Source organism: Pinus tabuliformis, chromosome 3_1 (assembly GCF_031772625.1).
Source record: "Pinus tabuliformis cultivar Carrire ecotype Pingquan chromosome 3_1, CPIR1, whole genome shotgun sequence".
Taxonomy (NCBI): domain Eukaryota; kingdom Viridiplantae; phylum Streptophyta; class Pinopsida; order Pinales; family Pinaceae; genus Pinus; species Pinus tabuliformis.
Genome location: NC_142301.1, coordinates 39,150,507 through 39,165,067, shown reverse-complemented (window position 1 = coordinate 39,165,067; position 14,561 = coordinate 39,150,507).

The following is a 14,561-nucleotide window of genomic DNA, read 5'->3' as shown; positions in this document are numbered from 1 at the left end:
GCCTCTTGTGGAGTCTTATCCTCCAACGTTGATGAAGGTGATCTGTTGACCAGGTAACATGCCGTCTCCACCGCCTCTGCCTAGAATTCTTGTCATAACATGGCACCATTGAGCATGCTTCTTGCCCTTTCCATCAACGTCTTGTTCATTCTTTCTGCAACTCCATTTTGCTCAGATGTGTATGGAGTAGTCTTCTACCATGCTATACCACACTTCTTATAGAATTCTTCAAATTCCTTGTTGCAAAACTCTCCACCGTTATCTGTCCTCAGCACCTTTATCTTCTTCTCTATTTGGTTTTCCACCAGAGCCTTAAATTCTTTAAACCTGTCAAAGACTTCAGATTTATTCTTAAGGAATTATATCCATGTAATCCTTTAGAAGTCATATATAAATGATACATAGTACACAAACTTACCTAGTGATGGAACCTTCACAGGTCCAAACACATCATTGTGCACAAGTTCTAATATATGTTTTGCCCTCTTACCACCAAAGGGGAAACTTACCCAATTCTGCTTCCCATATACAAAATTTTCACATAAATCGAATTCCAAAGAGCTATTACTCATACCTTCTACCATACCTTTACCATGAAGTATTTGAAGGCCCTTCTCTCCAATATGTCCAAGCATTTGATGCCACAGCATGGTCTTCTCTCCAAGACCACTAGATTTTCTGCTCCAAAATTTCAAGAACCACAAACCTGTTGCACCCATCAACAATAGTGCTACCTTGCAGCTTGTACAGAGTTCCAATCTGAACTACTCGCATCAATACGAGTGCTCCTAAAACCATCTTGCAGGTATCCTTCTTGAACACCTTTTTTACACCTACGTCATCCAACTTTCTTACAGAAATTAGATTTCTGGCCAATGCAGGAATATGCAGAACACCCGAAAGTGTTCTAACCCTTCCACCTTGCAACTTCAACTTTACTTTTCCACAACCAATGATTCTAGCCTTCCTGTCATCCTCCAAGAAGACATCACCACCATCATATTTCTCATACTCGCAGAACCACCCTCTATGGGGAGTGAAGTGAAGGGATGCACCTGAGTCAATCAACCATGCCTCATGATCTACATGTGTACTTGAAGAATCCAAGTACACATCCCCACCTTCATCTGAAGTGGCTTTTGCATCTGCAGAAGGAGCATCATCAGATCCCCTTCCTTTGTGAGGGGCTTTAGATTTACAATCCCTTTTGTAGTGCCCTTCCTTTCCACATTTCCAGCACACCACCTTTATAGGTTTTCCTGGAGATTTAGATCTCCCTCTAGATTTAGATATCCCACTCGATGACTTATTTGTTTCTGTTCTGGGACCGTCCTCGTACAGACAAGGCATCACCATTCTAGCTCTCCATATCTTTCTGTCTCATCTCCTCCATCAGCAAGGATGAGACTATTTCATCAAATTGCAAGTCAGTTGCATTGCTACCTATTGCAATAACCAGACTATCCCACAAATCTGGTAGAGAACACAACAAACTGATGCACTTATCTTCATCTAAAATTTTAATATCAACAGATAATAACTAACTTACCACAGTATTGAATGCATTCAGATGTTCTGTTACCGAGTCTCCATCTTTCATCCTCACGTTATACATCTTTTTCCGTAGGAATAGTTTATTCACTAGAGACTTAGATTGGTACAAAGTCCCTAATTTGTCCCACAAAGCCTTCATCGTAGCTTCCCCTAATACATTCAGCAATATTGAATCTGAGACACACAATCGTATTATGCTCTTTACCTTCCGATCCAACTTCTTCCATTCTTCATCGGACACTCTCGTTGGTTTAGTACCTAGATCTACCGCGACCCACTGATCTTTATCCACCAACAGATCCTCAATCTTTAGTTTCCATAACTCAAAACTCTGACCATTAAATTTCTCGATCTCTATCTTTCCACTGCTCGCCATCTTTTTTCACCACCAGAATTGATCTCACAGATCTCCCACTGAACAGGGTCTACAACAGGCCTGAGCAAAACCCCTCAGCAACAAAGGCATCCCCTTGAAGCCAAAACAACTCTGATACCCAATGTAGTTTTTAACCCTATACAGAAATTACCTGCATGCGAATTCTAAAACACAGAAAATAAACAATGCAAGAGCACAACACATAAAACACATATACACAGAGATTTTCCCCTGGATCCCAAAACCGGGACTACCAGCTTGATTTTTCATTATGTTCCTTTCAATGTTACAATACATATTTATACATGCCAAAGCATCCAATACCATGGACTGAAAACCATCGCGTCCAAAACCATGGACCGAAAACCATCGCGTCCAAAACCATGTGCGAAAAATCATGCACAAAACCATAGGTAGGTCCGCCCAACCTAATATAGGGTCCAAAAACAAAATTTTCTGAGGCGTTACCCTGAACCCCATAGAGGGGGGTTACCTACACCCTTCAAACCCCCTGTGACCCCCCCGCTATGCAATTGGTGCAACGAAAGGGGGGCTCTGCCCCCCCTCTAACCCCCCAGTTAACTACGTGGGCTAGTTGTGGAAAGAATATAACACAACCAACAACGAATCCAAAGGATGGTTCCACTTGGAGCTGGAAGAAGAAGACTCAGGTGAATTCTCTCCATGTTATTTATAGCTTACTTCAATAAAAGAAATGTTGTCTTGTTAACAAAATTAACTTTGTGTATGCATCAAATTATGTTGTAATTCATATATGAATGTTTTTTTGATGTATGATCAATCATTTTTTTATATGATATAAAGTAAAACTTCGTGAATATTCTTTACTTATATACTACTATGTATGTTCAAATTGAATGATTTTTAGGTTTGAAGAACACGGGAGTTGCAGAGGGTTTGAACCCTGCGGGACCTACTCGAATGAAGAAAATCTGGGTACAGTCTCTCTTACATAGCTTGATTATATAAGAATTTTGCCTGAGTTGTATGAGTGTTTCTTGTTGTAGTTTGCTTCTGCTCTGTTGGGGTTCTAACCCAAAGCCCTATGGTACTTATTCTCGAAACAATGTGCATGATATGAGTTATTGATAAATTTCTTAATCTAAGATAAGTGTGCACCTAGGAGTGTGATTATGGATTAGATCTTATAGATATAAAATGACTACACATTGAACAATATTCTTATGGTTCGATATATTGGTGACGATGATGTTATGATGTGTGTATTTTACACTGTGTGCTGGGATTTAGGTTTGTTTGATGATACTTGTGCAGCAAAGGTATTATTCAATAGTTATAGATCTATATGCAATTTTTCTTTAGAAAGATCACGTACATATGCGGATCAACTTTTGGGTAATATCATATCGATTCTATAATATGGACAAATCTATACGCGGGTATGCTTCTTGAAAGGCGGGTACATATGCAGAAATGTCTTATAAGGGTTGCATACATATGTGAGGGTTTTTTTGTATATGATGTCTGACCAGTCTTGTTGTGTTTACTGTTGTCTATCGATGAAGTCTTTCATGATTATATGTGCTTGACAGTACTGGTTGAGGTATAACTGATTATTTTATGAAATGTTGAATAGTAATGATACTGCTATGAGATTATTTGTATTTGGTTCAGATATTTGTGACATGGTCAGTATGCGTTTCAGTGATATATTTTAGTAGTGTAGTGATTTGGTTTCAAGGCTCAATGTTTAGAGATTTGTACATGGATTATCTAAAGAGAAAGTGTGTATATACGTGGGTATTTCCTATAATAGTAGCGTATATATTTTGACATAAGGTTGATCAGGGTTTGCAGGAGCAACAATTGGTTTATGTGATGAGTAACAATGTTTGACTTACTGATGAATAGTTGTGCATTGATATGATCTATCCTGGTATAGTTTGATCTAGTTGTATTGATTGATTAAGATTTAGTGATTTCTTTGATGATTCAGTTGGTTTAGTAATTAAGTTATTGGTTTCAGAATTATTATTTGGTATTGTGATTAAAAGATGGTAGTGGGTCCAGTCTGAAAATATGATGAAAAGTGGCCTACATGTTTGATGTTTTTGTTCAAGTGGACCTATTAAAGGCTCGAAAATTGTTGCCTCAACAAGCGGGATAACCACCCAGTCTGGACCTTGGGACAACTCCTTTTCTGTTTGGAATAGTGGCTCTGACTGGGGATGATGGGACTAGTTTCCCAATCTAATTTTATGCTTGTGCTAACGGGATGATGTTTTGAGATTTTTGGAGTAATACCTAGCCTCAAACTGATCTAATTTAACTAATAATCACGTGCAGTTTGTCCTAATAAAAAATATTTATCTAAATATAACTATCCCAGGAGTAACATGATATATGCAATCTAAAATGATGTCTGAAAGCAATTGATAATAAAGATCATTCAATTATGTTAAGAAGTGAATCCGTTTAACAATGATCGTTTTGTATAAAAAATTAGTCGAAACAATATAAGAGATATATCCCATAAAAATAATTCATGTATTTAGCATAAACTATAAATCATCATCATATAATAGTGCAATAATGGCAATCTAAAATTCAAACTTTCATACATAAATAACTTGAAGATAATGTATTGCTTAACGCATAAGTAAAAAGAATTAAGAGATAAAAGTACCATTTATAATACGTTCTATTCATGTGCTCCAGCAATATTGATCTACTTTCAAATCATCCAACATCATCTAAGAGTATAGAAGTGTAATTTCAGTAGAAGATGTCAAACTCAAGTAGAAAATAAATCATGTTCCATTAATTTCACCATAACCTCCTCAAAGGGATAGCAGTGCATGTTCTGAAGAATGTTTCTGATAAAATTTCTGGACCCCTCTCTAAATGCATGAGAGGGGTTTAAATACTAACTTATGAAACTAAAAATAGATTATTACAGAAAAAGTTGAGGAGGTTTAAACGACCTGCCTCAATTTAACAAAAATAAAACAAAAAAAGAGATGTGTACAATGACTAATCCTGCATTCGATCTTTCAAATCGCAAATATCTAGCATGGTCTTCAGGAGTGTAGGTTGGCTGACTTCGGCTCTCAGTTGTCCTGTAAACACGGAATTGATGAGTGTTGGCACCATTTTCTCAGTAGAAACAATTAGGCATTTCAGGGTCATCCACTGGCTGTGCGGTTTTACCAAATATTGCCAATGTGCCTCCCAGTCTAACCTGGCCACTTTCCTAATTTCTTTTGTTATTTCTTTTGCTGCCTATTTCCATTGTAATTCAAGTTATTTTGCATTTGGAAGGAAACCAGGGATGGTCTCTGCCACAAGATTAGCACTATGCAAATTTTCATTTACACTTTCAACGACGCTGCTTGCCACTACTGTCGCATTCTCTGTTGCATGTTTTGCCTCTTTGAGCCGAGAATCCCAACTTGCAAATAAGATCTCCTTATGTGATTCATCCAGTTTGGGCATGTTGTATCTTCTCCCATTTTCATAATTTTTCCAAGTTATGAAATCTGAAACCTTTTTAAGAATTTAGTCATATTCAAGTCATATTTCCACAACTTGACTTGTTAATTTGTCGCTTATTTCACAGTGAGAATTCCACTATGATATTCTTTTGCATAGCAATTCTTTTTTGTGTGTGAGCTGGGAGTTGAGGCTAAGTGCTTTGGTGACAAACTAATCAATCTTTGGGTCGTCCTTATGTAGATCTGTTATTCTCTATATCTATGCCTCATTACCTACCAAGCTGCTTTGATGTTCTATTTGCATTTGTTGGAACTCCTGTTGTAACTTAGCCAATTGTATTTCTGCTTGTTGGTTGGCTTTGGCTTGCTGTAACTGTTGTTTGAGTGACAAAATTGTCTTTTTTTTCTTTAAGCAATAGTTGTACCTCTGTTTCTTTGTCAATGGTTGTCGTAGCGTATGCACCTGTGAACTGCGAGAGCTTGGTGAGGTTGGTCGATGGGTCGGTGGATGAGTCTTTCTAGAGGACATCCGTTGGCTCATTTTCTGGAGTGATAGCAGTTGTGGATTCCAATTTTCTTTTCTTTCTCTGTCTTTTAACAACGACCTTGTGCTATGGGCTATAAAATACATCAAGAGGGGGAATTTCTTCTATTCTCAAAATAATCTTAGAGGTGGGGGTAACAAGAATGTGTTCTATTTCTTGAGTATTCACAGTTCCCCTGTTATAATTTCCAAAGTTGTTTCCTGATGTGTCATTTGTGTCTCCAGTGCTTGTTCCTCTGTGTTGAGTTTTTTTTTGAAATTATCCCACTCCTCTTCCAAATCAATTACCCAAGTTTAGCTATACAAAGGGAGTATGGGTTTTAGTCTACTTGATGGTCGAAGTCTATTCATTTGTCTTTGCTGCAGACTGGGTTGTATCCTTAATTGATTCCCTACTTCTGCTTTTCCTATTGACAGATTTCTCTCAGGATTCCTCTCCAGAATTGGTTTTAGATTTTTCCTTAGATTCACCATCTATGCTTACACTGGGAGTGGGCTCCCTTATTGGTTCAATTAACAATTGGTCCAATGGGACCTTTGATAATCTCTCTTCTCTGTAGCTATAAAATGCTTCAAGACCCTCTCGATCAAAAAGTATCTATGCCATATGCTTCACTTCTCTGAAGGTATTCTTCTGTAAGAAAACATCATCAAATGGGTCCTTCTCGTTGCTGAATATTTTTATTTTGACCATAGTGGTAAAATCCTTGACAATACCGAATGGGTCGTATTGTCTTCCAGGGAACTTAGGTAATCGTAGAGACAACATATTATCTACTTCCTTGAATGCATGTCCAAGGTCATGTAATGCAAACACTCCACATGACACAGGAAATTGAGGCCAAATGGCCTTGTTTGTCTCCTTCAATGCTTTTCTCATTCCTCCTTCACTGCATGCATAATAGGCTATCTCTCTAGCCATTAATTTATCTAAGACATAGAAAGGGAGAACATGGGGAGAGGCGATGTTGCGAAATACTCTAATATATGTAAATGTCTCTTCCCCAAACCATCGGGTTACTAGGAGGATGTATATCTAGGCTTTTTGGGAGAATCTGGGGTCATCTCAGTTATAAATTCGTTTATGGATAAGAAGCATAACCCCGTGACAAATCTTGAAAAAATGTGGTTCAAAATTGGATTCCGACATGTCTTTGTGGTGGATGTGAATAGGAAGTGGATCTTGAATAGTCCACTTCCATCCTATAAGAGGGAATTTAGAACCAAAACAAATAGTGTCCATTACATAAGCACACATGGAAAATGGAGGTTAAACCCTCGAAGCAATACTTCTTTTCCTTCTATTCTCTATAATTTCTTTAGCTAAATTATCAGATAGGATTTGTGCCCAATCTATTACTATTGCATTAACGGCTGCATCTATTAAGGAAAACCATTCTAAGGAGAATTTGTTACTGTCGGGTTTGCAAAATAGTCTATAGAGCATAGCCACAACAAAATAGAAAGGGGAACAAACAGATGCGGTGGCGTACATACTGTTTTTGTCTTTCTTGATTCTTTCATCATTCTTTAACCAATTCTTTGTGCAATCCGCCGGGTCTTCATTTTCTTTGACAAATTTCTCAACAAATTTCTTGTTGTAGGTAACTTGTGGCTCTGGTAGGTGATACATAAGCCTTAGGTTATCTGGAGTGAAAGATCCTATAACTTCCTGGCCTCCTATTTTGAATTCTTTGTCAGATATTTCAGCGTCGTCAATGATCCACTTAACCATGTCAGTATAGGGGATTACTTTTGGTCCTGTGGCTATCCGGTGCAGAAATGATCACACAAGATCAGTTATGGAAGCATCAGAGGAATCACGCCCATCAACTGTAATTGTTTTCTCAAGAATCCTTGGTTTTTCTTCCTCCAGTAACTGATATATAGCCTCCCATGTAGACATCCCTGCTTCCTTATTACATGTAGTATCTGTGAATAGAGGAGTCATTTTTTACTTCTCAGAGGCAATTGCTTTCCCTTTCTTCACCATTGCTTTTGGAGTCCTGTTATGTGGCTTTATCCTGAAATTTTCAAGAGGAATAGTTTATCGAATAAAAATGATATTGAATGTAGGAATGAATCGATGAAGAAAACCAGTAAAGGTGATAAAGGTGTTTTATTTGAAATCACGTAAGAAGATATCAAATCATTCTAAATGGCATTTCACACATAAATGCAGTTAATTCTTCATAAATTCCCACTAATGATCTGTTATCATTTAACTTGAATGTCCATAAATATTCACATCATATCGAGAAACAATCTCCTAGGGTGGTGAGCCTTCAAACTGCGATAATAGTGATTTTGTGATTTGCAAAGCAATATCGCAGATCGCTATATCACATAATTTGTTTTCATTTAACTTACCATTTTTTTGAGTTTGTGCGAGATGTGAGATACGAGAAACAAACGTCATTACTTATGAAGCTTCTTTTTAACGAATAATGGACCTCTGCATGTGTTGGTGGAAAGATTAAGAGGTGGGTCGAAGACGTGATCACATTTCGCAATATCGGTGTATGATAGGTTGAGGCTTGTGTCATATGATTGAAATGCGATGCGATAAGGCTATTATACCATCGCAATTTCACAGATCTCAATACTTCAGGGTAATCTCTTAGGAGAAGTCTTTTATAAACAATGATTTTGCGATGCGAGACTTTTAGCTTTTTAAAGAAGCTTTAAGGACTTTCTAACATTGTGACTATTTTTCAAATATAGATTTGCTTTTTTTATTGTTTCATTGTAGATCATGGTGGATTAGAAAGGTATCGTTTGTGATGCATTTCATGCTAAATAATAAAAATTAGCATTTTAATGGCTTTATAGGTTTTGTATGATATTTTGATTTATTCTAAAAATTAGAGAAATATCTACATGCTAGGACTGATTTTTTGGGTATATATATTTTTTGAAAGGGCATTTTACTACTAATGTTAATAAATGGGGGGGCTGTTGACAAGCACAATGGGACCCAATATGAAAATTATGAAGCATGGTCCACAAAGATGTTGAGGGTTGGAGCCTTCGGTGAGGAATTCAAAGCTTCCTTCCAGTGGTAGCTGTTGTGGGGAAAAATGCCTATGCAGGACGATCCTATCCACCTAAGGTGTGACAGTGCCTTAGCAACAAACAGAGACAGCTATTCTAGTATTCTTCCTTTATGAATTAAGAATGAAGAGAGAGATGGATGGACTAACCAGTGTCTTCCGTTTGTCCCTCGATTCGGCTTCTCTTCTCTTGGAGAGTTCCCAGCTACTTGCCTTCTCGCTCGCCCAGCTTCAAGAGGTTTCTGCAAGATCACAAAAAGAGAACACTACACAAGACATGGATTCATATTCATAACTAGTTCAGGATTAGAAATAAACTAAATATACTAATGCAATCATACATCAAAAATACATCAGCATATAGGAGAAACCAAGATAGCTTTATTGATGAATAACAAGGTTCAGCAAGAGATACAACCTAGAAGGCTCCAATCCAGCATCTCCTTCCCAGCAAATGGAATTCCTATCTTCACCCCCTTCAAATCATTAAGCACCCAATGATTCCAATCTCAGACCAACAACAATTCTTTGCAATAACAAAATTCCAGCCTCTAGATCTCATGGAGGAGAGATCCATATATAGATGTTTGGAGAGAGGATGAGTCAGCTTGAGATCTGACTAGTGTCCTCTCTGTTGTAGGGAAAAGTATCTGACTCGGATGACCCTATCCCACTCTAAGGGTGATAGTACCTTAGCAACAACTGTAAAACAAACTACTTAAGGTTTACTTCTTTATGAAAGCAAAAGAGAATGGAGAAATGCACTAACTGTTGCCTTGCGCTTAATGTCGAATCCAAACTCTTCTCTTTGGCTGCTTGCTCCCAGCTCCTTGCTCTTTTGCTGGCCCAGCTACAATGAGATCCTGCAAAATAACAAAGAAGGAAACTACAAGAAGCATGCAATCATAACTGGTTCAAGGATTAGTGTAAACCAAACATGCAATTATCACAATATATTATTGAAACAAGAGCACATAGAAGAACCTCAATAGCTTTTATTAATGAAGAAGTAAAGGTTCTGAGAGTATTACAACCATTGAAGGCTCCAATCCAGCAACACCTCCCAACAGAAAGAATTTCTCCTCTTCACCTCTCTCAAACAATCACCCAATAGCTCTATAGTGAAACCAACAGCATATCATTACTTTGCACCAAATTCCAGCCTTCTGAGCTCATAGGAGAGAGCTCAATATATAGATGAATTGAGAAAGGATGAGTCAGCTTGCAACTGATGTGTAGCTGCCTTGTGTCCTCTCTCTCTTCAGTTAATCTTTAGTTGATCTTCAGTTCTTGAGTCCACTTGGAGAACCTTGCTTCCACTTGGAGAAACAGAGCCTCTGACTCATCACAAGGCGAAATACCTGATCCAAGTGTCATTTTTGGAAGATTCCAGAGCAATGACTCAGTGTGCCACTTGTCCCATCCCGCTCAGCGCAGGTGGCCTTTGTCCCACTTGCTTTGCAACGCAGGTACACCATGGAGCAACTGAGTTTCAGCGCAGAAACCTAGTGGAGCACCTGCTTTGATTTCAGGATTGCTTGTTTTTGAGTGTTTTCAGGTGGAGAACTGATCTGAGAGCTGTTGGTTTGCTGACCTTGTTCCTCTAGGGGTAGGAACATCATGTTTAGGGAACTTTGGATCCCTTGGATTATTGACAATTCATGCTTGTTGCTGTAAGGCACAAAATTGTCTATAACAGATGCCCCCTAAAGTATGAGGTCGTTTATCGGGTGAAATGCTTTATTGAGAGGATCCGAAGTTCATTCAATCTGCTGAGAAGTGTCCTGTAATAAGATACAATACAATACATTATTTTTCATACATTTTCATGATCTGGCTGAGGCGGGCATTCCCATGCTCAGCTTTATAAATACATTTTGGTACATAGAACAGACGATCGTCTGATTGTAGACTGATAATTCTCTGCTGAAATTATCATCCTTTGAGAAGGATGATCATCTGCTGTAATGATGTACATATCAAATGTCTTTATGTCCTGAATATATATCGCAGCCCGGATGGATGAAACTAGATCCGGGGTCTTCAATCTCTTCCGATCTTCACTCGATGTACAAGTCGATCCATGTGAGAATTTTTTGAAGTCGAACATGGAAAGACATCGCTTGATTACCGGTCAATGATGTAAACCGTTAACAAGCGCGAGAGGAATCACCGATAAGGATGATGACCCTCAAGGTACGGCAGTACAATTCACATGGCGGGAATAAAGGACTTGGCGTCGACCACCATGCAAAATCTTCTGGTCGAAGGTCATTGATGTATACCTGTCGCCGGAAGTGAGAAACTTGCCATTGAGGCATGCAAGCTTCAAAGTACTGAAGGGGTTGTTCCTAGATCAACTCCTTGGATAATGAGCTGATGTCGACAAGGAGCGATCCGTCAAAGGAGGGCCTTAATGAATCCCACATCAGTGACACGGAACGGAGCTAGTGATTGTGATGAGGTGAAAACAAACTGTGATGTATGATTCAGGGTGGCGGTCATGAAGTGGATGAAGGATAATGTATGGCAGTGGATGAGACACGGTTGACTCTTTGCAGAACCACATCTCTTGAACATATAACGACACTGATGTGATGGATTGGTAGCATTACCCCAATTGTGGATGGCGTGGCGAGGACCATGGTTATGAGACCGGTGAATGAAACAACCCAACCCGATGTGATACGGAGGACAAAGTGTCATGTTCAAGAGCGACTTGCTACCATTAATGCTGTGAGGTTCTCCCAATTTTTCCCCAGTCATTGCTGACCAGTACCTCTTTATTTTTGTCAAGCTTGAGAAGGATAACATATGCTCGTTCTATAACCTGCCCTTCGGGCAAGCCCATCGCTATGTTTTAACGAGCCTAGCGATAGGGAAACTCGTTCTCGTCTAAAGACAAGTTTGTCGCTATTTAATCATTTTAACGAGTCTAATGACAAGGAAAACTCGGTCCTTTTCATTTTTAGAGAGTCTAAAAAGGTACGGAAAGTTAACTCCAAAATTCCTTTTTCGTCTTCTAATCCCTTAAGTCCGAAAAAGTATAAAACCATACAGAAGGGATGAATTTTCGATTTCTTTAACGAGCCGATCAAAACAAGCGCTCGATCTTTTTGTGCTATAATCCCTCAGGTCCAAAAAGATTAAAATCTAGAGGAGGGATAGCTCTTCCGGTCCTTTTAACGAGCTGGAAGGCCAAAACTCGGCAAACTTTTCATATTTTACGAGTCAGTGAAAAGAGCTCAAAGAAGACTCGTCTTTTGAGGAACAAGTGATAAACAGGGATAGCAGCAGATTCCAGGTACAGGTTGGAATTTTCCAATCACGGCAGTGTCACAAGGATGGCTAAGTGAAATCACTCTTCGCAGCTGTTCCTCAAAATGGGTAAACACACATATGGAGATGAACGATTGGCCAAAATGAACGGATGGAGGTGATGGCATATAAACACGACCAAGGGCTTTTAATATGGCTTTCAAAGGTTACTTTTCTCAATGGTTATTTACCGGTTCATTTTTTATGAGTGAGCTTGAACTGCTAGGGAAAGATTGCTCACAATTTATGTTTATTTTTTAACGAGCATGAACTCTGCTAAAACTGCTCAATTCTTGCGTTTATTTTTTAACGAGCATGAACATTGCTAAAACTGCTCAATTCTTGCGTTTATTTTTTAACGAGCATGAACATTGCTAAAACTGCTCAATTTATACCAGTCTTAATACAAGGAATGCTTTAGGTGAGGTAATCTTATTTAAGGAGCGATACCTCACTAATTACTCCAATTTGGCAGGTTTTAACTTTTACCTTTCATCCTTTCTTTATGCAAGCTGGAAACGGCTAATCCTACGAGTTTAACGGGTTAGACCTACAGGTTTAAAGGGAGGACCTAAAAATTTAAAAAAAATAAATAGTCGTCCCGTGCTTGCACTCCAAAAGGTTTGCATGCCCTTAGGTATAAAGTATAATTTCGAGATTCTGTCCTCTTACTTATTATCCGAAAAATGGTTTTGCTTGCTACCGCAAACTAAACTCTTTTTCCGGCGATGTCTATCATTAGGTTGCTAAGGATGGTGACTACTTATTGTAGCAATTTCCTCTCTTTCTTTGAAGACTGCCCCTACTCTCTTTCAAAACATATTGTTTTAATGGGTGAGGTTTGACATTCAAAGATGGTTCCTACTTACCGCTACAAGTGGATCTCCTCCTTAGGAGAGCCTACTTTTTTAGACAAAGGGAGCGATCCTTCCGCTTCACATAACTTTGACAAAAGAATTTTATTTTAGAACAACCCTCTATTCCTTTTTCGGACGGGGTACGGACTAGTCCATTCTTCTGCAGAAATTAACTTTATACCCAAGGTTTTCTCTGCCCAAGGCAGGCCAGGGTGCATGCCCCCCTGGGTCCCAGTTCTTTCTTTCCGAATTACTCGCATTCATCGGGAAGTAGAACCAGGGGTGGTGGCATTCCTTGAGTGAATAAACCGTTAAGGGATGGTATTTGACTATTTGCAATGCGTGATCCTGGAAATGAAAGTTGGTCTACGAGCTTGACCATTCTTCCTTCGTGCGGAAAACACATGACTCTAAAGAGCGAGGACACTATTGCCTCCATGCAATATATGTAGTCTCGTCCAAGGAGTAAGTTATAAACCAAGGGTCCCTGGACGACCATGATGTTCATATGAACTGTCTTCCCTTTCAATGTAACTGGAACATTGGGGAGAATCCCTAACGGGTGACTGGTTCCTTTATCAAAACCTGATAGATTTCTCATCTCAGGTAAAATCGCTGGGCAACCCAGTGCTTTCCAAGCAATAGAGGAAAGGATACTCATAGATGCCCCTTCATCAATGATAGTTCCAGCCATCACCATTCTGTAGATTTGGACTATGATTCTGAATGGGATACTGGCTGGTAACCGAGGTCTGCCTAGTTGATTCCAATCAAAGGATACGACTAGGTTGCTTGGTGGTGGGACCGAATATACGGCCGGATACGACCCTGACGATGTTCCTTCCTGCGATAAAGGAATGGGCGCATTGCCCTGATGCTCATCAGAGTCTGTGTTGATGAAAAGAATATGGACGGTGTCATCCTTATCCTCTTCAGTGAGGGTGTCATTTGAAGATGGGTCTTCAATGACGGAGTCATTGGGGGATGAAACCTCTGAAGGAAGAACCGGGTCAACTGCCGTTTCGACCTTTAGACTTTCGTCTGGTCTGGATTCAGTAGGTTCATTCTCAATGACCGACACTTCAGCCGACCACTTGAGCGGGTCAGCTGGATTTTCAACTATCGAGGGATTAGGCGCGAGTTTTTGGTATCCAGGAGGAAGTCGTAACGGTGAAACCGGACGATCTTCCAAAACTCTCTTTGCCTCATCTAAGAATGGACATCGGTGGATGGCATGATCGCCTTCACACAACATACAGGGTGATCTTGGTCTCCCTCTTCGTCCTTCACTCTCGCTAGTTGACGGACTGCAATCAACATGACTACCAGAGGTTGATGCTACCGGATTGTGCAACCTTGGGGACCAGTCCCTTAGTATCTGGG